Source organism: Schistocerca americana, chromosome 5, assembly GCF_021461395.2.
Source record: "Schistocerca americana isolate TAMUIC-IGC-003095 chromosome 5, iqSchAmer2.1, whole genome shotgun sequence".
Lineage (NCBI taxonomy): Eukaryota > Metazoa > Arthropoda > Insecta > Orthoptera > Acrididae > Schistocerca > Schistocerca americana.
This window is the reverse complement of record NC_060123.1, coordinates 92840906-92867596: the sequence shown is the minus strand read 5'-3', so window position 1 is coordinate 92867596 and position 26691 is coordinate 92840906.

The following is a 26691-nucleotide window of genomic DNA, read 5'->3' as shown; positions in this document are numbered from 1 at the left end:
ATTTATAAGCATGCTGCTGCCGTTTTCTCGTGTCACTGTGGAGTACTTATGGCCTGTCGCAATTAGTAGTAATTGGCCATTGTGACCTCCAATAATCATGTACTATTCAAGTTACATGCCTGTAATTCATACCAATTTCGGTTTACATTAATAGCTTTCTAAAGACATGAAGATCGACGAAATCGGCTGAACCGTTTAGATTTTGGAAATTCAATGCTGGGTGTTACATGCAGAATTTCTCATCAGATACTTAATTTTAAACTACTAAAGATATTGAAAATCTGATTACACCATCAGAATCGTCATGCAAATAATGATAATGTACATGTTCCTTTTTGAGGTATCATGATTCTACTTGCTACTGTTAACTTCTATATGAACTGTGAAATGTCTGCCATGATGGTTTCACAAAGTCCGCCATCTTTGGCATTCACGGCATACATGTCTGTTTCATTGACACAGTGTCACCATGGAATTCCCAGCCACGCGGTCGCTGGACCCCTCTTGCTTGAACCAATGTCCGGCACCACGTGATTGGCCTGCCGAGCTGCCCACGCCCGCCGAGCGGCTCCCGCGTAGCCCAGCCAACTCCGAACTCAGAGTATTTCCAGGACGCCACAACTCGCCCGTTACCGCACAGGAGTGAAGATCGTAGCCGTCTTTTATAACTTTTAGTGCTATCGTGGCGTAATCTCAAAACACATTTTCTATACGATGCTCACATACACATGTAGCACACTTGTATAGAGCAAATTTTTCCTCAGCTTTCCACAGACCTGAAACCACAATTTTCTCAGCTTTCTACAGCACTGTCTTGCGAAATTATTCTAAGTTATGAAACTCAACTGTGAAAAATGCCGGCACTTCTACGTTATGACTCACTAGTCACGCGTACACATAAAAATATCCTAGCTTTCCTAGGGGTAAGGGAAACAAACTCGATGTGAATATTACAGAAACGGAATCGGATGTAGGTGAATATCAGGTGGGAGATATGAGAATCCGAGAAGAATTTGACTAAGTGCAAAAAGACATAAATCGAAACAAGGTTCCTGGGGTGGACAACATTCATTCAGAATTATTGAGATCCTTGAGAGAGACAGCCATGAGTACACTGTACCATTCGATGCACAACATGTATGAGACAGGCGGAATATCCTCAAATTTCAAGAAAGTGTAATAATTCTTTTTCGAAGGAGAACTGGAGCTGACAGGTTTGAATGATACTGAAGAATCACTTTAATAAGTGCTTCCTGCAAAATACTGGAACGTCTTTTATGCAGAAGAATGGAAGAACAGTTGGAAGCTGTCCTCCTGGAAGAGATCACTTTGGGTTCCGGCGAAATAAAGTAGCACTCCAGGCAATACTGGGCCTATGCCTTAGCTTAGAAAGGGAAACCAACATTTACAAGATATGCCATTTAAGGAAAAATCTTGACAATGTTGGCTTGATACATTCTTTGAAATGCTGAATGACGTTGTTGACTGGAATATAGTCTTTGAAATTTGGAGTGTAGCAAGGATAAAACTTAGAGGGCGGCAGTTTACTACTGTAACTGTAAGAGTCGAAGCCATAGTTGAGAAGTTGTTGTTCAGACTGTACACCGAGCAAGTCGTGATGGAAACCATATAATAATTAGGAAAGTATTTAAGGTTCAGGTAGAAGAAATAAAATTTTTTTAGGATTTCCGATAATACTGTAATTGTGTCAGAGATGGCAAAGGGCATGCAAGAGCAGTTGAACAGAATGGATAATGTCTCGATGTACGACATTCTAAGATAAGAGTGAAAAAAAGGTAATGGTATGTAGTCCAATTAAATCAAGCGTTGCTGAGGAAGTTAAATCATGAAACGAGACGCTACAAGTAACACGTAATTGGGCAGCTAGATAACTGATGAAGGCCGAGGTAGGAAATATATCAAACACACATCGGCATCAGCAAGAAAATACATCTGAACAAGTGGAATTTGTTAACGTCTATATAAATTGGAGTGTTAAAAAATTAGCTGTTAGTATTTGCTCGGTGTGCAGCCTTGTATAGAAGTATTACGTGGACGATGAACTGTTCAGACAAGAAGAGAAAGAGGCTTAAATGGGTAGATCGAGTAACTAATAAGGTGGTAGTGAATCGAACTGAGTAAAAACGAAATTTCGGGCACAATTTGACTAATAAAAACGATCAGTTGATGGGTCACTATTTTTGTCATCAAGTAACTGTCATGAGGTAGTGAATGGTTTTGTGTGTGTGTGGGGGGGGGGGGGGACAAACTGTAGAGGGAGGGCAAGGACTGAATGCAGGAAACCATTTCAAATGGATGTAGTTGACAGAGGAAGAAGCTTGCAAAGGATAGGCAAGCACGTGAGCTGCAGCGAATCAATCTTGTGACGGAAGACAATGACAACAAATATCCGTATTACATACACGTCTTTGCCACATTATGTCTAAAAACCAACAACAAACTTGAAATTGCACGTGTGGTCAGCTTATAAGGAGTTTCAAATCTTAGACTGTTCGTTTAAGTTTTATTTTGAAATAAAAATTTATTACATTAATAAATATTCGTTGTTACCTGAGATTATCAACGTAGAGACACGATCTGTTACTTCATTGTATGGGGTATGATGATTTTTTATATAAAATCTTTGTTAGTGAAGATCACATATAGGATATCAGATAATTAGTTTCGACCGTTATCGATCATCTTTGGATCAAAATATAGTCAGCACTGTCTCAGATGAAAGGATGAACTGCCCTTGACAATGTGTCCTCTTATCTTAGCCAGTGTTGTGTATACTTTGATCTGAAGATGACCGGTAATCGTCGAAACCGGTTATCAAATATCCTACATGCGAACTTGGTTCTTATAAATTTTATACAAATTCAACACTTATTGGAACAAATGATTGTCGAAGTGGTGCATACGACTATATAGTTACGTATTTTATTTATATAATTTTTCTATGAACATAATTCCATATACGTTTTGATAATTTCGCTTTTGTTGGACTTAGGTGAACTGTTTTATGTGAAAATATTGAAATTAATTAAATTTTAATTATTATATTTTATGGAGGATTATTGGTCTCAATAGTTTCCAAGACATACAAAAGGGATAGTGCCAACATTTTCCAGCATTTGGTAAATGCTGGAAAGTCGAAGGAAAATGATAATGATGAAGGAAGTTTCGAATACTAAAATTTTTAAATAAAAAATGTTAAGGAAAATCTGACAGAAAATGTATTAATTACTGTTTCATCGTGGTTAGCGTGACCTCCAAATTTGTTGGAAATGTTATTTTCAAAATCTAAGTGATATGTGGAAAGTTTTAAGTAATATGAAATCATCGTACACAGAACAATTATTATTGAAATATCAAAAAATATTCAAGATGAAAATTGTATTAACATAATTTATGTCCTAGATAAATCTGCGTGTAAATAAACGAAATTAAGGGAACTGAATATGGAATAATCTCGGCACTCAATAATTAAAGACATATGGGCATTAAAAATTTATTATAAACTACATTTCCACGTCTAAATAAAGATGAAACACTGCGAAATCCTGTTACTAAGCACAACAACAATATGTAGGATCGATGTGCCTTCTAACAAATCGACTAATGAGAAAGAAGCTACTTTTTATGACTGGCATAATCAGCATTGTTGCAGAACTTCCTGAACAAACCGCTCTTTGTTCTCAGACTGCTAGTCCCTAGTGTCATTCTAACGGCGAGTTTCACCCCCGCAGGTGAACCATTGCACGTAAACACAGCATCGTTCTGACGGACAGATTTGTGTATGTGGGAACCGTCTCCTTAGTGATAGCTGCGAGTTTATTACTTACAAAGTATATTAAGCCGAAAAAATAAGACGAAACTATGTCTATACGTGAGTCACATCATTACGTTATCGTAATCTCTGGGTCGCCTTAAAATGAATATTAAGCTGAAGTGACAAAAGTCATGGCATACTTCTTAATACCTTGTCGGACCTCCTTTTGCCCTGAGTAGAGCAGCAACTCGATGAGCCATGGACACAACAAATCGTTGGAAGCCCCGTGCAGAAATACTGAGCCATACTGCGTCTTTAGCCGTCCCTACGACTTATCTTAGAAGATAGGTTAAAGAAAGTCAAACCTAAGTTTGTATCATTAATAGACTTAGAAAAAGCCTTTGACATTGTTCGCTACAATACTCTCTTCCAAATTCTGAAGGCGCCAGGGCTCAAATACAGGGATCGAAACGCTATTTACAATTTTTACAGAAACCAGATGGCAATTATAACAGTCGAAAGGTATGAAAGGGAAACAGTGATTGAGGAGGCTGCGAGACCGAGTTTTACCCTATCCCTGATGTCATTCAATCTGTATACTAAGCAGGCAGTAAAGGAAGCAAAAGAAAAATTCGGAGTAGGTATTAAAATCCATGGAGAAGAAATAAAAACTTTGTAATTCTGTCAGAGACAGCAAAGGACTTGGAAGAGCAGTTGAACGGAATGGACAGTGTCTTGAAAGGAGGATATAAGATGAACATCAACAAAAGCAAAACGAGGATAATGGAATGTAGTCGAATTAAATCGGGTGATGCTGAGGGTATTAGATTAGGAAACGAGACGCTTAAAATAGTAAATTAGTTTTGCTATTTGGGGAGCAGAATAACATCATGGTCCAAGTAGAGAGGATATAAAATCTAGACTGGCTATGGCAAAGAAAGCATTTCTGAAGAAGAGAAATTCGTTAACATCGAGTATAGATTTAAGTGTCAGGAAGCATTTTCTGAAAGTATTTGTATGCAGTGTAGCCATGTATGGAAGTGAAAAATGGACGATAAATAGTGTAGACAAGAAGAGAATAGAAGCTTTCGAAATGTGGTACTACAGAAGAATGTTGAAGTTTAGATGGGTAGATGAAGTAACTAATGAGGAGGTACTGGTGGTGGTGGTGGTTAGGGTTTAACGTCCCGTCGACAACGAGGTCATTAGAGACGGAGCGCAAGCTCGGGTTAGGGAAGGATTGGGAAGGAAATCGGCCGTGCCCTTTCAAAGGAACCATCCCGGCATTTGCCTGAAACGATTTAGGGAAATCACGAAAAACCTAAATCAGGATGGCCGCAGACGGGATTGAACCGTCGTCCTCCCGAATGCGAGTCCACTGTGCTAACCACTGCGCCACCTCGCTCGGTCGGAGGTGCTGAATAGAATGGAGGAGAAGAGACATTAGTGGCACACCTTAACTAGAAGAAGCGATCGGTTAGTGAATGGATGGATGGAGATGGTGCTATGGGCGCACTACGGCAAGGTCTTTAGCGTCCGCGCGAAACAGATTGAGACGAGTGTCAGTAAAAGATCCAGTACAGAAAGATGAAACAGCAAGTAAAACACATGTAACAAACGGTGGACTACTATGTATTATTAAACACTGACCTTTAGTTGCCACTTTTTTTCACTAATTTTGAGTATGTAATGATAAAGAAAACTGAGAAATCTCTCTTACGTTATGTTTGGCACTAAAGTTTGAAAAAGGCAAGCGAGTAATGATTTGAAAATATGCAATTCAACTGTATGTTAGTACTGAAATTCGTTACGCAAACAATGAATTTCAGTGACCTCAGCATAATGTCATCAAAGAAATTTAGAAAAAAAGCAAGCACATTTTACTTTGCCGTTACTTATTTTGCAAGTTGGATTTCACATTATTGTGTGAACAAGTGAGCCTTTTTTACTAACTTGAACAGAATTAAATACTAGAATACGTGCCAAACCAAAGAGCCATGTGCTCCAAGCTATAGGCAAAATAAATAAAACTACCGCACACTTACTTTGTGCCTTTATTTAGATTTGAATTTTTTCCAATGATTGATTCTCAAACATAAAAAATGAAATTGCTTTACTTTAGTCATACACTGAATCCCCTGTTGTACAACAGTTAATTGAAAGTAGACTGAGGCTAAAATTCTTAAAAGAGAATTTATTCATTAATAAACTGGCTGTAACTATTCAATTTGTTTCTTATGACACTCAGTTAGCATATTAGGGAAAAAAGGAACAAGGATCCTGCTTGGTGACAATGTCTGGGGGCAATGAGGATACAATCGCCCTGAGTTTAACTGATTATTATTTAAATAAATCTTATCAAACAAATCACATTCAGTTGTGATGCTTGGTTAGCCGTTAATACTTTCTACCAATGACCAGTCTCACTTAATTGCTGTGCATACGACGAAACTCGGAGCCGACGGCGAAACTGTGTTGCTGGAACTGCTGCTGTTGTTGAAGACGGTAGCATACTGTGGAGCCACGACTAACTATAGGAATGGGCAATCGTAATTAATTCTGTCCCCTCCGCCAAGTCCACTGTCCGCACTCCTCTTCTAGACATCTGGCCGGCGCGCGTACGTGATGCCGCTGAAAATCGTACTCTCTACTGCGAGAGCATTAGCACCACAGTTCCGCACACTACGAGCGCTGGAACCCGTCTCCCGCTCTCTCCGCGCGCTCTAGGCAACAACTCCCTACCCAAAGATTTTACAACGCACAAGCACTACTATTACCGTTGCTAGTCGATGCAAATAGCAATTCCTTTCGCTTTTTACCAGAGCTTATAAGATTCACAGTAAAACACAGATAAATACAATGAAACGTCAACAGGCTTCTACCTAAATGTACACATACAGCGAAGCAATATCCATACTTATTAAAGGAAAGCATTTAAATTACAAATATTCATATACAATTTAAAAAAAATTTATATATCGGTAGCAGGTGCTATGCACCCTGCATTTTCGGTGTTACATTGTGGCTGGTTGACCATAAGGAAAAAAAGGAGAAGCCAGCCACTCTGCAACTCACTAAAAACTCCAGCCTAAATGTTTAGGCCAGTGTTCAGGCACATTGCAAAACTTTAAGACCCTAGTAACACTTATCTCATCATAAGCTAAAATAGAGGGCAGATCCCCACTAATTTTTGCTGCTGCCGTTGCATCACAGTATAAACTGCACTCCATTAAAATGTGGCGGATAGAGATATGCACACCACAAGCATCACAAAACGGGACATCCTCCCGCCATAATAGAAAGCTATGTGTGAGAGGACAGTACCCAATTCTAAGACGAGTGAGTGTGACTTCATCCCGCCCTAGCAACTGCTAGGAGGAACGCCACGGCCGAGTTGTTGACTTCACCAACCGCACCTTACTGGCCGTCATTGCCAGCCATTCCTCATCCCACAACTGCTTGCACTTCCTGTGTAGGGCAGAAGCGATAGACGGCAAGGGAATAGGAGACTGGGCCACATCCTGTCCTATGCAGGCCTCCTTGGCAGCCTTATCGGTCTCTTCATTGCTCCATATCCGTATATGGCCTGGCAGAACGACACCTGCTTCACCCCACGGGTTGAGAAAGTATAGTTGGTCAAATATCAGGCGGACAAACTCCTTAGCTGGGTACAGGTTCTGCAACGATTGTGCGGCACTAAGGGAATCGGAGCAAATGAGAAAACTTTCCCCCGGAAGACGACGCCTTCAGGATCACGTGGAGCTCCGCTGCAAAAACTGTATACGGGGCAGGATGGCGAAACCTGGTGACATGGTCAGGGAACACAACAGAGCAGCCTTCTTTGGAGCCATCAGTGTAAACGACCGTGAAACCGTGATGCATATGTAAAATGTTAGAAAACAGATATTGGAATGTAAAATGTGACGTACTATCCTTCTTGAAATTAGTCAAATCTAAAATAATGCTGGGTCTTTGGAGGAGCCAAGGTGAAAATCTGCTCCAACCGCGACGTAAGACATTAAGACCAGCCATATCCATCTCTAAAAGGCAATCCTGTGTGCGAATCCCATAGGGCCTCGTTTCACGTTGCCAGGTATGAAACAACCATGCCAGTGGAGGCCAAGCAGCGGTATGGTTTGCACGTGTGTATGGTGTGGGCAGTGTTTTACATATCTGGCGCACTAAGCAGTCACGGACTGATGGGAAGTGGCGGTTCACCAGCCTCTGGACAGAGGCTTGTTATGAGGCTTGCACTGAATACCCCAGGTGCCAATCGAATGCCTCCATGATGCACCATGTCCAACGTTTCCAATAAGAAGTTCTCGCAGACCCATACACCGTGCACCCATAATCGAGACAAGATCGCTCAAATGCCCTAAAAAACCGGAGCAGACGAGTCCTGTCTGCCTCCCATGCAGTGTGACTAAGACATTTTAAAATACTGAGAGCCTTATGTGATCCTTTCTTCAGGTTCTTAAGATGTGGCAACCATGTCAGTTTGCTGTGAAATATGAGGCCCAGAAGTCGCACTGCGTCTGTTAAATTAAGAACAGTGTCCCTCTTCCGCAACTCGGGAATGTTTAAAATGGAACGAGAACGTATAAAAATAACACATACAGACTTCCCGATTGAAAACTTAAAACAAATCTTCTGCGCCCATTCATCCAAACGCCGAAGAGTGAGTTGCAACTGACATGTTGTCGTGGCAAGGCTGAAAGAAGTGGAAAAACACTGGGAAGTCATCCACAAACCAAGAACACTGGACAGGTCTTTGCACTGCTGACGTAATACTGTTAATACTACGGCAAAGACAATCACACTTAAAACATTACCTTCAGCGACACTGTTCTCCTGCTCAAAGGGATCAGATAGGACTTCACCGACTTGCTATCGAAAATACCGTGGCGAGAGAAAGGACGGAATAACAATCGGAAGACAACCACGAAAACCCCCAATTGTGAAGCTTCTCGAGGATAATTTGCCTCCAATTAGAATCGTAGGCCTTCTCGATGTCAAAAAATACACCTAAAAGGTAATTCCTGCGCAGGAAAATCTGTTGTATAGCCGCCTCCTGGAGGGCCAAGTCATCAAAGGTCCTGAACCCACACAGAAAGCGACTAAGGAGTTGCCTGGATTCTAACATCCAGATCAGTCGGCAGTTGACCATCCGCTCCAAGGTCTTTCATAGGTAGCTTGTGAGGGCAACACTGCGATAACTTCTGGGGCACCTATGGTCCTTCTACATCTACATCTACATTTATACTCCGCAAGCCACCTAACGGTGTGTAGCGGTGGGCACTTTACGTGCCACTGTCATTACCTCCCTTTCCTGTTCCAGTCGCGTATGATTCGCGGGAAGAACGACTGCCGGAAAGCCTTCGTGCGCGTTCGAAACTCTGTAATTTTACATTCGTGATGTCCTCGGGAGGTATAAGTAGGGGGAAACAATATATTAGATACCTCATCCAGAAACGCACCCTCTCGAAACCTGGCGAGCAAGCTACACCGCGATGCAGAGCGCCTCTCTTGCAGAGTCTTCCACTTGAGTTTGTTAAACATCTCCGTAACGCTATCACGGTTACCAAATAGCCCTGTGACGAAACGAGCCGCTCTTCTTTGGATCTTCTCTATCTCCTCCGTCAACTGGATCTGATGAGCAATACACAAGTATAGGTCGAACGAGTGTTTTGTAAGCCACCTTCTTTGTTGATGGACTACATTTTCTAAGGACTCTCCCAATGAATCTCAACCTGGTACTCGCCTTACCAACAATTAATTTTATATGATCATTCCACTTCAAATCGTTCCGCACGCATACTCCCAGATATTTTACAGAAGTAACTGCTACCAGTGTTTGTTCCGCTATCATATAATCATACAATAAAGGAGCCTTCTTTCTATGTATTCGCAATACATTACATTTGTCTATGTTAAGTCACGAGCCGCAGACAATGCACAATCCGGTTCCTACATGGAGAATGGACAGTTGTAATCTTCATCAGAGGCGGACCGGAAGTCCAAACTGCTCCTCTCAGCAACCGCTCTATGGTGCTGTAAACCTGCATCCTGACTGGCTGTTGCAGTAACTGTGGCCAAATAGGCCGCCATCATCTGGGCCATGTCTCGCGGATTGGTTTTGAGAGCGCCAGTTTCCCCCTACAGCAGCCTTGGGGCACCTCCCGCACCTCCCAGAAATTCGCCTGATGGTCTCCCATACAACATGCAGCGTGGCGGGTTAATTCGTGACCGCCGTTTTTGCACTAGGTTTTGTTACGTTGTGACAAACTGTACTGGAAGCCTCCAGTATAGTAGCATCCAGCGGCAGCAGAATTGTTGCCTGCCGATTGCGTCATCAACCACCTACCCTTCTGGCCGAGCGTGGGAATGCTTTTGTGTGTCACGTATAGAGTCCAATTATTGACCTCACCTAAGAAACTAAATAACTGTGTTAAATATGATCTGTTTTATTGCAAAAGTGGTAGAGGACCCTTTGTTATTCAGACGAACAGTGTGTCACAATTTGATACTGCTACCTATAATAGTCTCGGAGATATGAAAAATCCATTAAAAAAGTACTTAACCGAAATTTAAGAAAGTAAAGTCAGATTGGAACCATAATAGTTTATATATCTTTTGTTATTTGAAAACAGTTATAGTACTCTCTGTGTGCCGATTTATTTTATAAAGATTTTCAATTCTAAACTTTCGATTATTTTTCTTTCGTAATGATAATAACAGTTTAAAAGTTAATATTTGTATTTTCAGTTAGGGTGAGAGTAAATGACAGTGAATGTGACTGCGTATGGGAGACATACGTCAAATTTCAAATTTATATCGTAATACACCTCACGTAACTAGCAAGTGTTACGAAACCAGGATTTCATGAAAAATGTAAATCCCCCTAACTGACGGATGACGTATGTCTATGAGTGTTTGCCTATGTAATAAAGCAGCCAGAAAGTCGGTAATGATATAATCAGTTTTCTAAAGGTATCTCAAGATTAATTTTCGTTTAGTTTCAGTTATTAAACATTATAGTAATAATTTGCTTGTCGAAGTGACGCCTATGAACCCGATGTAGTGATTGGCTCAGAACAGTTTTGGCCTGATTAAGATCTAGAAAGTGTGATCGGATTGGCTGGCCTTTTCGAACAGCCAGTCGGAAGTCAGTATGGTTCCCGCACACTGCGAGATACTTACGTTGTATCAGCAGCTGGAGGGAAGGAGTCGTGGACTAGCTCTTCGGACGCGAAGGTCATGTCCGTGAAATATGTAAGATGAAGAGATGTTCGGTGCTTCGTGTTCAGATGGATTTGAAATGGTAGCTTTTGTTGCTAGGGACATTTTGCAGAAAATTGAGAGTCGTGGGATATTTTGTTCGGGAGATATACGCGTGTGACTTGTTGGACTTAGAAAATTCTGCGGTGCGATGTTCTGTGTTCTGCTACAAAATACATTCGGCGAGCAACCTTTGTCAAAGAAATCTACTGAATGACTTATGTAAGAAATCATCGTCATGTGTAGAAAGTGACTGTATACTAGCGTGATTATTTTCGGAATGGACTTAGGAGAATTCTGGCGGCTTTACGTGTGATATGAACTGGGAACTTATAATAGCAGTTTTGCATACTAAATGTGGGCTGATCACGCATGTTGAAGCAAAGAAAATAAAACCGACTTGTACCAGATTTCTGAACTTTCAGTGAAGATCAGGACTTCGTTTTCCACCCGAAATTTTATTATGAATATTTACAGGAACAATCATAGCGAGATTTACGCGACCTCAGTAATTGTAGATATTAGGTGCTGTTTTTGTCAAGGCTGCGTTTTCATCACGTTGTAAGTATCTACGTTGCAGAGTGAAGGAACACTGAGAAGACGCCCTTTCTGACATAGGTGAATATCAATTTGCAGCTTCCTTCAGTGACAGAGAAACTCAGAGACAGTTCCATCGCAACAGCACTCTTTGTGGAACGTGTAATGGTGTTCAGGAACTGTTGCCACGAGAACTTCTTGCTCTCTCGAATAATCCGGTGACACTTTGCCCTCGCCACCCGAAAGGCTGCAAGATTCTCCGCAGTTGGCGGACACTTGAACCTACGCACAGCCGCACGCGTAGTTCTGATTGCAGAGCTACATTCGTCACTCCACCAAGGGACGAGGTGCCTCTTCTGTTGTCCTGTGGACTGTGGAATGGACTCAGCAGCAGCATGGAGGATCATTTCGGTAACTTGATCCACCCGCTCCTCAACATCATCACATCGTTCAAACTAGGCTAGCTGCCCGTTAAGTGTCGAATCGGCTCTACAGAGCACCTATCGCGGCGGCTTCGTTTCGCGTTCCACCTCATCTGGCAAGTGGATCTAGATTGGGAAGTGATCACTGCCATGCATTCGACGACTACTTCCCATTGAGCCATGTGAGCAATGACTGGAGAGCAAAGCGAGAGATCGATGGCAGAGAACGACCCAGGTGCAGTGCAAAAGTGTGTGCTCTGTCCCGTATTTATCAAATACGTACACGATGACATGAGAAGCCTCTCAGCTACTCTCACCCGGGGACAGGAACTTCCAGAGCCCCAAAGGATGTTGTGTGCATTACAATCACCACAGAGGATGAAGGGGTGGGGGAGCTGTGTAAGGAGATCGTTGAGAGCGTCTTTGTCGAGCGCATCACGTGGAGGCAGGTAAGGGCAACGTATTGTCAATGGATGACGCAAGTGCACCGATATGGCAGCTGCTTGTAAATTCGCTGTAACGGAGAGAGGCGAGGAGTGGTAGTCGGTACTAACGACAATACCGACTCCTCCTGTAGCTCTCTCACCCCTCAGGTCGTCCTTCTTGTGGAGTACATAGCCCCAACGCTCAGGGGTGTATGATTAATGGAAAAGAGTCTCCTGGAGACACAGAGACAGTGGTCTACTCTGAGATAGTAGACGAAGTTCCTCCACATGCGTCCTGAACCCCTACAAATTCCACTGAAGTATGGGAACCATCTATCACGGGGGTACCAGCTTCATCTTGTCTCTCTGCCAGGATGGGGAGACTGGAGCAGGTGGAGGGGCAGTCATGGGTCGAGATGATTGCCCCACACATACCTCATGCTCCATGAGCTCTGGGGAAGAGTCAGATGAAGCATCAGGTAGACATGGTGGAATGGTTTACCACTTGACTTATCTGCTGTTGCTGCTTTACAGCAGCTTTTCACGGTTTTGTGGGTTGTGCTTGAGCCAGAGTGCAAGTGGTAATGGCCATGTTGGGCTGCTGAACATCTTCAGCCGTCGAAGGTGCCTGGGGCTCGCACAAGTCGGCTACTGTACCTTCGTCTGCTGTTGAAAGGGGGGGGGGGGCCTACAGACGTCAGACGTTGGAACACTTGCTGTCTTACAAGTGCACTGACAGGGGCAGGTGTTTGTGTCAACACTCGCTACCTTCGTTTCCGTAGAGGCATCAGATTTCGGAGTAGCCTTCTGAAGAATGGACACAGAAGACGTGGCAAACGTGGGAGGCTGAATATACCTGCAAATCTTTTTGGCCTAATCACAGGGGATACGCATAGTTGTTTTTATTTCCTGTAGTTTGCGTTCCTCTAGAAAGATTCTGCAGTCCGTACTCCAAACTGGATGTTGTCCAGAGAAATTGATACATTTAGCTAGAGACGAGCAACGAACTCCTTCATGAGTGGCCTTACTGCAGTTGCCACACGTCGCTTCTCCTTCGCACCCGAGGGCTGTATGCCCAAATCGCTGGCATTTAAAACAGCGCATTGGGTTTGGAACATAAGGTCGTACGTTTAGACGAAGAAAGCCTGCTGTGGCGTGCTCTGGGAGTTTTGGGGTGTTGAAGGTAAGGATGAAGGAGTCAGATTACACCAGATTTCCATCCACCCTTTTCATAACGTTCTGAACATCCACAATTCCCTCTGGAGGCCACTCACCCTCCTGTTCTTCAAGTGGTACATCAGCGAGGTCCCTACATGACACAACACCTTTGCTGAAGTTCCGAGTGCTGTGGAGTTCTGTATCGATGGCATATTCGCCCACGCACTTAGCACTCTGTAGGTTAACAGCTTGTTGGGAACTGAATGTTTCAACCTACAGCATCCCATTTTGAACCGCTTTACAAAGTCCCAACAATTCATTCTAAGCCCTTCTGGATCTAAAAAGGCGAGACCTTTTCGGACTACCTTCTTTCCTTTTTATTACTAAAACACATTCTAATTGCTATCCTGTGTTCTGTTAATCTTTATTGCTGTGTGCTGCCTTGCTCTCGTGTCTGAAGCGCTGGCTACCCGAGCCCTCTTATTAGTTGGGGTGTTAGTACATTCCAGGGGCCCACCCGTTCCACTGGGAGGAGGGAAAGAGGATTTCGGAAAATCCATTTGGGTTCCACAAGCTGTTAGGGAAATAAGGGTCCGCTTACACAGAGCCCCGCGTGCCTGTGTGAGCCTTATAAAGCTGAGGAGCGTCAGGTCCCCCAGAGGTTGCCCGCAACGACTGTTCCACCTCAACGGCCACGCATCTCCTCAGAGGTTTATTCCGTCCTCGCGATCCGGGCGGTTAACCCAACATCCCTGTTTCCTGAGACACACAATGTTCCACCGCCGCGCCGCACATTGATCACTGAATCGTGCCCCGAGCTTACGGTGATAGGAGACCAGCGGCGCTTACCAGCCCCAGCTCAGGAACCGCCGGGTCTCCAAGTCCGTACTCAGCAAACGAATTCTGAGCCCCTGAGGGCAGATCGGTTAGTGGGACACATTCTGAGGCATCAAGGGATCACCAATTTAATATTGGAGGGAAGCGTAAAGCTTAAAAATCGTAGAGGGAGACCAAGAGATGAATACACTAGAAGGATGTAGGTTGCACAAGTTATTCAGAGATGAAGAGGCTAGCACAGGATAGGGTAGCTGGGAGACTGGACTGAATACCACAACAACAACAATTTTTCACAACTGTTGTTGTTGTGGTATTCAGTCCAGTCTCCCAGCTACTCTATCCCGTGCAAGCCTCGTCATCTCTGTTGCCACTGTGTTGCCTTTGCAAGATTTTGTGCTTTAACTGACCTCTCGCTTATATCCCACACATTTTCGATGCATTCGTATCGGACGATCAGGGTGGCCAAATCATTCGTTTGAACAACCCAGAATATTCTTCAAACCAATCGGAATCAACTGCCGCCCAGTGACATGACGCATCGTCGTCCATAAAAATGAAGTCTATGAATGGCTGCAAGTGGTATCCACGTTGTCTAATCTAAGCATATCCGGTCAATGATCGGCTCTGTTGGACCAAAGGGCCCAGTCCGTTCCATGTAATCAAAGCCAACACCCTTATGGAGCCCCCACCAGCTTGTACAGGTCCTTTTTGACAACTACCACCAGCTCTTACCAACTGAAATCATTTGACCAGGTCACGGTTTTCCAGTCGTCTAGGGACCATCCGTTATGGCCACGAGCTCAGGAGAGGCGCTGCAGGCGATGTGCTGTTAACAAAGGCACTCGCATCGGCAGTCCGCTGCCATAGCAATTTCGCTGTCCTGTCCTAAAGAATACATTCGTCATGCTTCCACGGTGTTTTTTGCACTTATGTCACGCAGTGTTCCTTGACTGTTATAAGTGTACACAAACGCCGCTGATCTCGGTCGTTAAGTGAAGGCTTTCGGTCACTGCGTTGTCCGTATTGAGAGGTAATGCCTGTAATTTGGTATACTCGGCACATTCTTAACACTGTGTTCTCGGAATATTGAACTTCTTAACGATTTCAGAAATGGAATGTCCTCTGCGTCTACCTCCAACTACCATTCCGCGTTCAAAATGTTTTACTTCCCTTCATGCCACCATGATCACATAGGGAGCCTTTTCACATGAATCGCCTGAGTACACACACTGCCCTTTTATACCGTGTGTACGCGATACTATCGCCATCTACATATATATACTTATGGCTATGCGATTCAACTCTGACGACGAGGTGAAAGAAGTGGTTCATAGCTTTCTGAACAGCATGGTGGCGAGCTGGAATGACATGGGCATACAAAAACTGCCACAGCGTCTACAAAAATGCATCGACAAAAATGGTGATTATGCCGAAAAATAGCTAAATGTTCAAGCTGTAAACTTATGTAAACCATTGTAGAAATAAACAGGTCTATGTACTCAAAAAAATAGGAGACCTTATTTTTGAGATTACCCACGTATTAGTACTGTGTAAGCCACTGGTGTTGACAGCCTGGTCATAGAGGACACGAACCTGGACGGATTTGGGGAAACATCTGCGACGCTTTTCTTAGCGTGCTTTATTTATTTCTGGAGAGCAACTGGAGAACGTAATTAGTGTATTTAAAATGGAACGCTTCAAATTAATTCACACGAGACTTACGTTATGGCTCCAAGCGTTTCGCGGTGGAGTCCTTGAATAAAAAGTTCACACTTTACTTGCCTATTCAAATTTTGATGAAATTACAAGCTCGGATTTCTTTCAGAATCTGGAGCGCCAAATAAACCGAGAACTTTTTATGCAAGACTTACGGTAAAAGAGCCATCAAACCGTAATAATTTTTCTCTCCTTCCCAGCTTATTTCTTTCGCCCTGTGTCGTTTACGGTGTTGAAGTAAGGTCGAGGGCACAATAAATTATCGGTATTTACAGTGTAACGAATTTGCTGTAGGACAGCACACGAAAGTCGCAAACATGTCACTTCTGCATAAGGTAATTACTATCCACAAGAGTAAGGTAGATCCTTTATACCAAAGGGAAAGTTCACAATTTTAAGCTGCGTGTCGAAAGATCTCGAAGAATAACTAGATACAGAGATAACGCAGGTATGCGAGTGTCACAGGTTTAGATTTCCTTACCTTCTGCATCTGGCATGAAAATTGATGTTTACCTAACATATCGACTTCAGTAACGTCGCTAAGCGTGTGATTGGTGGTTTTGTGTACCGCTGTAAAATATTCGTAGTGTCAAATCAATGCGGTCACTTACTTTCCATATGAAGCGATCCCTCTTGATGTTTACCATCCGCTACTAAACATGAAGTTTAGAGCTGATAACTTGCTCGACATCTGTTCCAGTAAAGCAGTATTCTAACTGAAGAAAGCATAAGCTCAGTGTGTTCTTTATAGCTTCAACTTTTTCCTTGTGCTGCAAGGGAAAATGTTTGCACCAGAGTTCATTATAAGGATGACGTTTGGTTTGTGGGGCGATCAACTGCGCTGTCATCAGCCCAAGTTTTACAATTCCAATTTTTTTTTACACAGTCCAATGTAGCCACTGTCATGAACGAGGATGAGATGATGAGAACGACACAAACACCCAGTCCCTGACAAGCGAAAATCCCCAACCCGGCACCGAGCGAAGTGGCGCAGTGGTTAGACACTGGACTCGCATTCGGGAGGACGACGGTTCCATCCCGCTTCCGGCCATCCTGATTTAGGTTTTCCGTGATTTCCCTAAATCACTCCAGGCAAATGCCGGGATGGTTCCTCTGAAAGGGCACGGCCGACTTCCTTCCCCATCCTTCCCTAATCCGATGAGACCGATGACCACGCTGTCTGGTCTCCTTCCACAAAACAACCAACCAACCAACCCAACCCGGCTTGGAAACGAACCCGGGGCACCGTGATTCAGAGGCAGCAACGCGAGCCACTATACCACAAGCTGCGGACGGAGTACTTTATCTCTGTCGTTACCAAAAGTAGATAATTTACATGTTTTTCAAGACATTTTTTCAATTACTCGTATATAGTGCAAAACCGGTAAATGGTAGCGATATCTTATCTACGTATTTCATAATTTCGTAAAAAGAAGCAAAAAAGCGAACAAAGCTAAAGACTGATGTTCAAAATACATTAGATATTAACTACTTCAATTTTATATTGTCGTGACGAAAGTCATGCTATCGTCTACTTGGCGTTTATGAAACGGTCCACGACCGCTACTGTCAAGCTATACACCCAGCTAAGAGGCTACGAGGAGCCACAAGGCGGATATTTCAGTTCGAAATATATATATCGCAACTTCCTTTCTTTTCTTTCCTTTGCTTTTGTTAATTGTAAATCCAGGTCGAATATTGTCCACTTTGGAACAGAAAATAGAATTACCTCTTATGCTGACACAGCAGTCTAACAAATTCAGTCTTTGAGCTGTTTTACTATTCCATTGCCTTTTTTTTTCAATACTGTTTTTCATCCGTAGGGAATACGTAATGGGCAGTACAGAATAACAATGTAAAGGTTTCCACACAGAAAGACATCGGCAATTCGCAATATTCTTCCTCATCTGCGCCCTGTCCTGTATACATGAATACGTGCACGTTTATAAGCACACCACTGCTGTAAGGGAAAGTAAAAGATAGGAAGTTCAGCTTGTCAAGCAGGCAGCACATCCATCTTGCCGAATGCTCCAAAGCTGCTTTCTAACGAAGAAACTTCCCCGCCATCGAGTGTGGGTGGTACCAGAAATAAACTGTCTACGACACTAGCTTAGAAATTTTGCGCTTGATTGCAGAAATATTTGGGAGCGAACTCTTACTCAGTTACGTAAAACCTTCCTCGGGCAGTCTGTCAGTGCCATAGCTTTATAACGCATTTGTATAATAATTTAACGCACTATAAATAATGTACAGTGATTATAAATTTGTTTTACACTTTCACATGGGCTAATTGCTATGTTACAAGTAACTCCACTGAGAGACTTTAAAAACTCATTGATCGGATTATAATTCCTTACTAATTACTTTTTGAGAAGTGCTTGGTGGAAATGAAAATAACAGTAATGATTCCTCGGTAGTAGTTGAGTCGGTGGTCATTGGGTACCTTTTTACTAATATGAGACATTTTATACAGCTCGCAGTGTCTGTGCGTGTTTCGAAGAGCGCCAGTATGGATTTATCACACTCGCTCGGCTACCGAGCTCCCCAATCAAAAGACAGTGCCGGCCTGGGTGACCGAGCGGTTCTAGGCGCTACAGTCTGGAACCGCGCGACCGCTACGGTCGCAGGTTCGAATCCTGCTTCGGGCATGGGTGTGTGTGATGTCCTTAGGTTAGTGAGGTTTAAGTAGTTCTAAGTTCTAGGGGACTGATGACCTCAGAAGTTAAGTCCCATAGTGCTCAGAGCCATTTGAACCAAAACCCAATCGAGAATCTATGCGACCATCTCTATCGGGCTCTATGTACCACAGATCTGTTAGTGCTTTCCAGAACCTCACTGATTCCCTTCCGGCAAGTGGTCCGCAGGCTTTGACAGGTAGAGACATTAACGTGACTCGACAGCGTGTAATTGCATGTAAGAAGACGTGCATCTTTCGTAAAAATGACAATTAGGTGAGTTCATTAGGATGTACTACATTAACTTTAAATTTAAATGAATGTCGGCGCTTTCTTCCTAGCCTACGAATAAGCTCACCTTTTCTGTTGTGACGGAGTCGCCATCTGCAACAATGGGTTCATTGCATCCTCCTGTATGACCTCGTTCTGTCCTGCTGCCGGAACTACAGCTTCCATATGGAGCTAGTTGATATGATTTACTCGTTACCGGTGGACGCTCTGTCAGCCAGCAGGTATACGTTTCATCGCCTGCCTGCCGTGACTGAGTCCTGAACACATGTGTCGCTCTCCTTGCAGATGCTTGCGATGCTTTGCAGTCGCTCTCTAGTGTACAATATTCATTGCGTCTATACCGGTACTGGTCGGCACTCCACAACATACCCCGTGATCAAAAAGTCAGCATAAATTGTAAAACTGAATAAATCACGGAATAATGTAGATACAGAGGTACAAAATGGCTCTGAGCACTATGCGACTTAGGTTCTGAGGTCATCAGTCGCCTAGAACCTAGAACTAATTAAACCTAACTAACCTAAGGACATCACACACATCCATGCCCGAGGCAGGATTCGAACCTGCGACCGTAGGAGAGGTACAAATTGACACATATGCTTGGAATGACATGGGGTTTTATTAGAACCATAAAAATACAAAAGTTCAAAAAATGTCCGATAGATGGCGCTTCATCTGATCACAATAGCAATAATTAGCATAACAAAATAAGACAAAGCAAAGATGATGTTCTTTACAGGAAATGCTCAATATGTCCACCACCATTCCTCAACAATAGCTGTAGTCGAGGAATAATGTTGTGAACAGCACTGTAAAGCATGTCCAGTGTTATGGTGAGGCATTGGCGTCAGATGTTGTCTTTCAGATCCCTAGAGACGTCGGTCGATCACGATACGCTTGCGACTTCAGGTAACCCCAAAGCCAATAATCGCACGGACTGAGGTCTGGGGACCTGGGAGGCCAAGCATGAGGAAAGTGGCGGCTGAGCACACGATCATCACCAAACGACCCGCGCAAGAGATCTTTCGCGCGTCTAGCGCCATCCTGCATAAACATCGTACGTTCCAGCAGGCGTTTATCAGCCAGGCTGGGGATGATGCGATTCTGTAACATATCGGCGTACCTCTCACCCGTCACGGTAGCAGTTACAAAACCAGAATCACGCATTTCCTCGAAGATAAAAGGCCCGATAACGGTAGATGTGGTAAATCCAACCCATACCGTGACTTTCTCGTCGTGCAATGGAGTTTCCACGACAGTTCTAGGATTTTCGGTAGCCCAAATTCCGCAGTTGTGGGCGTTGACAGACCCTCGGAGCGTGAAATGAGTTCCGTCGTGTGGCTAGGGCCTCCCGTCGGGTAGACCGTTCGCCTGGTGCAGGTCTTTCGATTTGACGACACTTCGGCGACCTGCGCGTCGATGGGGATGAAATGATGATGATTAGGACAACACAACACCCAGTCCCTGAGCAGAGAAAATCTCCGACCCAGCCGGGAATCGAACCCGGGGCCTTAGGATTGACAGTCTGTCACGCTGACCACTCAGCTACCGAGGGCAGACCAATCGCCAGGTAACAGTTCATGATGCCGATGGATTTTGTACGGATATCATCGGAGGGGACGCCTCAGTGCCAACCAAACAGTAGTGTATGCAATGCCGGTGCGACGTGCGACTGCACGAGCGCTGACTTCCCCGTGCATAGACGAAACCGCTACAGTCTCCATTTCTTCCTGAACTGTCTCAGCAGCATTACACCTTGTGCTCGGTCGGCCACTACGGGGTCTATCGTCTAAACAACCCGTGGCTTCGAACTTCGAAACCATTCTCGCCACAGCTGCATTTGTCAGCGGACCTTTACCCGTTCGAATCCCCTTCCTATGGCGATAGGATCGTAACGCTGAACTAGCACATTCCCCATTCTGATAATACAGCTTCACTAAAAGCGCCTTTTCAGGTAACGTCAACATGCTGCGACTGCTTGCGCATCTGATTCGCTCTCTCATTACAGCTCCTTTTATACACGATTGTCATGCGCAGTCACTGAAGTTTTGCTGTCCAGCGCAATCTGTCGGACATTATGTGAACTTTTTTTTAATAAAACCCCATGTCATTCCAAGCATGTGTGTCAATTTTTACCTCTCTATCTACATTATTCCGTCGTTTATTAAGTTTTCAAATTTATACTGACTTTTTGATCACCCGGTACATGGTATTCAGTTTTTCACGTGGTTGCAGTCGCGCTATCCTCGCGGTGCAAATCCTCTATCGCGAGCAGCTGAAATACGTCGACATCTGCCCTTAGATCGTTGCACCACATTAACTTGATACCTATTGCCATCATTTTGTTCTTTGTCGTTGTGAGTACCCCTATTGTCATAAATATTCTGGAGATAATCACGATTAATGCACCCATGATCTTCATCCTTTACTCAATATAGAAACGCAGAAAAGAATTAATGATTGCTTCCTAGGTATCTCTTCGAATCCTCGTACTTCTTTTTCCATAGCTCACAAATAATTTCGGTTTCGGATCGTCTCCTTGTTAAGTACGTCAATTTTCGGTACGAGGATTCACAGAAATCTTTCATGGACTTTCTTCCCAATTGCCATAAACAATCTTGTATTTATTCTGACCAGTATTCCTCGGTAAACTTTTGTTTGACTTCGTTAAACGTCATCTGATTAGTGTTCAGACTAGTCCCCAACGCTTAGCATCATCTGCTAATGCACTGATAACTACGTTAATCTTTTCCCGATCTGTCAAATGTTAAGGAAAAAATTTTTCGCAATTTTTCAGAAGATCCAATAGGTGCCAGCCACCATGTCTTTTGGGATGATGAAAGCATTCTTCAGCCTCTAATAGTTTGTTATGAGATGTCCTATAATTGACACAACTAGGTTGGTATCTTCTTTTCTTTTCAAGGTCGCAGACCCTGCCTTAAATTTGTGAAGATTTATGGTCAGACTTTCATTCGCAAATACCTATTTGATTACTTCTTTCTCCGAATCAACCACTGTCTTTCTCAGATGTGATACTTCATTTCTACGTTCTTCAACAATTTCTGTTTTTGGACCGAAAACTTTTATTCAAATTTTGTTACTACCAAATGTTCTACTTTTTCCTGGATTTTTACGATTTCTAAATCGAACCTTTCGTTACCATCATTGATCCGCCCCTGCACAGTGGCCTCATTGGCAATTGGGGTATTCATATCAAGTTTCAAGTCCTTAATTGCAGTAGTCAAAACGCCCACTTTTTCGTTTACTTTTTCGATCTACTTACTGATTTTAACGCTCGCTGTTTTCATGACATCAACTTGCGTTGGTAAGGCTACTAATACCATCTGCCTCTGTCATGAGCTGACTGTTAATGTTGCAACGTTGGGTTTTAATTTTTGTAGATAAAAATTTTAACAGATCGTTGATGCTCAAAGGTTTTTCACTATCCTCGTCTTTCGTATCCATATGTTCTGGTTTTACCTAAACTGTTTCAATCGGTTCTTTCCCTATTAATGACGAATTGAACATATTAACTGATTCATTCGCATAAATAGCATCTGCCACGTTATCTTTCTTATTTGCTCTGTCATTTAGCTCCTGTTTATTTGAGACGGCTTCATCATCTAAATCTTATCGTTAACGTACCTGTGGTATTCCACATAAGCCAACTGCCCTTCTGGGGTTGTACCTGTGTATTCGGTTCGGTAACTGATATCGGTCTCTAAGGTGTTTTTCGGTACGTCCGATACTGTCTCGTTCTGTTCACTTTGAACTACTTCTGCTTTTGTAGTCATTTCAATATTGAATATGAGTCATGGTTTACTTTCTTAAGGCACTTAATATTTCCTGCTATTTGCTTCATTAAATTTATTTCAAGTTCCTGCCAGTGGACATTGAATGCTCGTAATACGTCTATTTCGCTTTTAGTAGATACGCTGTGGGCTGTATTTTACTGTGTAAGAATCTAAATAATGTTCTGTCATGAGGCGACGCCTCTAAAACTATCGGCTACAAATAAATTATGAATACATCTATAATGTTATTCCTGTGAAAAGATACTTATTTGACTGTGATTGTGCGTAGTGGAAGGATATCGGAATATTCTTGTTTCTCTAAAGATTTCTATTAAAGGAAAGCAATAGCAGGGAATCGAATCACGATTGTATTAGTAATAAAATAATCTGCAATTACGTAAAAGGTAACAGTCGACAACCTAATTATGCAAAGTTGTACCAAGTACTACCATGATTCATAAAGAAAGTTAACTATTGGGACTGACTTTACGTGATGCGGAAATTCTGTTTTGCTGATAAGATGCAAGGCCGTCACGCAGTTTCGCAAGTAATGCACCAGTGGAACTTCCTGGTAGATTAAAACTGTGTACAAGTCCGATATTCGAGCTTGGGACTTTTCCTTTCACGGGCAAGTGTTTTACCAATTGTGCTACCCAAGCTACCAGACCTCACAGCTTTACTTCCGCCAGAACACAGTTTTAATCTGCCAGGAAGTTTCAGATTAGCGGACATTCCGCTGCAGAGAAAATTTAATTCTGGAAGCATCCCCCAGGCAGTGGCTAAGCCGTGTCTTCGGAATATGCTTTCTTCCAGGAGTGTTAGTTCTGCAAGGTTTGCACAGGGGCTTCTGTTAGGTTTGGACGGTAGGAAACAAAATACTGACGGAAGTGAAGCTGTGAGGGCGGAACGTGAGTCGGGCTTCGATAACTCTGTTGGTAGAGCATTTACCCGTGACATGCAAAGGTCCCGAGTTCGCGTCTTGGCCCGGCGCACTGTCTTCACTGCCAGCAAGTTTAATGTCACCTCACAATCCGCTGCAGAGCGAAAATTCCATTCTGGAGTGTATCGGTGATTTGACATGAGCCAAACGAGAGGAGTATAAATATATTTAGGCAACAACTGGCTCTTAATGACACATAACTACCTGTACATTGCAGTAGGAAGCAAATGATAGTAATAGATAAATGATTACTAATGGTGGGGCACTACTAACTTGGATAAGGGGTCTTTTGTCAGAAACTACTACCACTGAAATAGTTTTCAGGTAATTCTATCTTTTGTACTGTTTATTATGTACATTGTCGAGGAGCATTCACTTCTTTATACTATTTAGCTCAGATTCGACGTCTGATACTTGAACCTTGTATAGTTGGAATAGTTGTAGTTAGCACACACAAGCTACAAGAATGAAAGTTGTACATCTTGATTACTGTGATTGTAATACAAAATTTAAATGTGGTTCAACTATTAGAGTAGGTATCAAGAAACTAATCTATCAGTACACTCAGATCAAGACTGAACACTTTAGCTACAAAATAATATGAGAAACACATTTAACTATATACACATGAAATTATATACACTGTTACTTAGAAACGTGCACAGTAATTAATCCTTACGCTGGCCCTTCATAGTGTGCTAGACAGTACTTCAGAACTTATGCTCAATGAATAATTATTAAATTTTTATATTTACTACTCCACAAAGTTTATTAAAAATACTGAGATATTACTTAAATGACTTTTTAGCTCAGTAAAATAGTATATGCGGAAATATCTTAGCAGTAGGTATAGGACCCTGTCTTGGCAAACGACTAAGGATAAAATACGATTGCTCAGCACGAAGTCTGCAGATCATAAACTTATTATTGAAAAAGAAACCGCATAACTGGTCCATTTTTCACTACCATAGAACGCTGAACTCCAAACGTACATCCTGATAAATTTGTTCTTCAAAATAAGGTCTATGTTTGATACTAGTTGACTTACGTTGGCCAGGAGTGCCCTTTCTGCCCGTGTTAGTCTAATTTTTACACCGTCTTATCTCCGTCCATCACTGATTATTTTGCTGCCTAGGAAGCAGAATTCCACAACTTCATTTACTTCGTGATTACCAATTCTGATAAGTTTCTTGCTGTTCTCTTTTCTGCTACCTCTCATTCCTTCCTTCTTTCTTCAATTTATTGTCAGTCATTATTTGGCATTCATTAGAGACTTCATATCATTCCACACATTCTCCAGGTTTTCTTCACTTTCGCTGAGAATAGCAACGTGATAAACAAAGCTTATCTTACAGGAAATTACAGGGTTATTACAAATGATTGAAGCGATTTCACAACTCTACAATAACTTCATTATTTGAGATATTTTCACAATACTTTGCACACACATACAAAAACTCAAAAAGTTTTTTTAGGCATTCACAAATGTTCGATATGTGCCCCTTTAGTGATTCGGCAGACATCAAACCGATAATCAAGTTCCTCCCACACTCGGCGCAGCATGTCCCCATCAATGAGTTCGAAAGCATTGTTGATGCGAGCTCGCAGTTCTAGCACGTTTCTTGGTAGAGGAGGTTTAAACACTGAATCTTTCACATAACCCCACAGAAAGAAATCGCATGGGGTTAAGTCGGGAGAGCGTGGAGGCCATGACATGAATTGCTGATCACGATCTCCACCACGACCGATCCATCGGTTTTCCAATCTCCTGTTTAAGAAATGCCGCACATCATGATGGAAGTGCGGTGGAGCACCATCCATCCTGTTGAAAGATGAAGTCGGCGCTGTCGGTCTCCAGTTGTGGTATGAGCCAATTTTCCAGCATGTACAGATACACGTGTCCTGTAACGTTTTTTTCGCAGAAGAAAAAGGAGCCGTAAACTTTAAACCGTGAGATTGCACAAAACACGTTAACTTTTGGCGAACTGCGAATTTGCTGCACGAATGCGTGAGGATTCTCTACCGCCCAGATTCGCACATTGTGTCTGCTCTCTTCACCATTAAGAAAAAATGTTGCTTCATCACTGAAAACAAGTTTCGCACTGAACGCATCCTCTTCCATGAGCTGTTGCAACCGCGCCGAAAATTCAAAGCGTTTGACTTTGTCATCGGGTGTCAGGGCTTGTAGCAATTGTAAACGGTAAGGCTTCTGCTTTAGCTTTTTCCGCAAGATTTTCCAAACCGTCGGCAGTGGTACGTTTAGCTTCCTGCTTGCTTTATTCGTCGACTTCCACGGGCTACGCGTGAAACTTGCCCTCACGCGTTCAACCGTTTCTTCGCTCACTGCAGGCCGACCCGTTGATTTCCCCTTACAGAGGCATCCAGAAGCTGTAAACTGCGCATGCCATCGCCGAATGGAGTTAGCAGTTGGTGGATCTTTGTTGAACTTCGTCCTGAAGTGTCATTCCACTGTTATGACTGACTGATGTGAGTGCATTTCAAGCACGACATACGCTATCTCGGCTCCTGTCGCCATTTTGTCTCACTGCGCTCTCGAGCGCTCTGGCGGCAGAAACCTGAAGTGCGGCTTCAGCCGAACAAAACTTTATGAGTTTTTCTACGTATCTGTAGGGTGTCGTGACCATATGTCAATAAATGGAGCTGCAGTGAATTTATGAAATCGCTTCAATCATTTGTAATAGCCCTGTACACATCCTCTGTATGGGCATGAACCACATCCGCAACGACTGAAGTCAAGGAAGAGTTTCCTTAAGACATCAAAGGTACTTAGAACCACTACTGAAAAAGCTAGGTTACAACTATGGAGGGCTACGACCTACCTT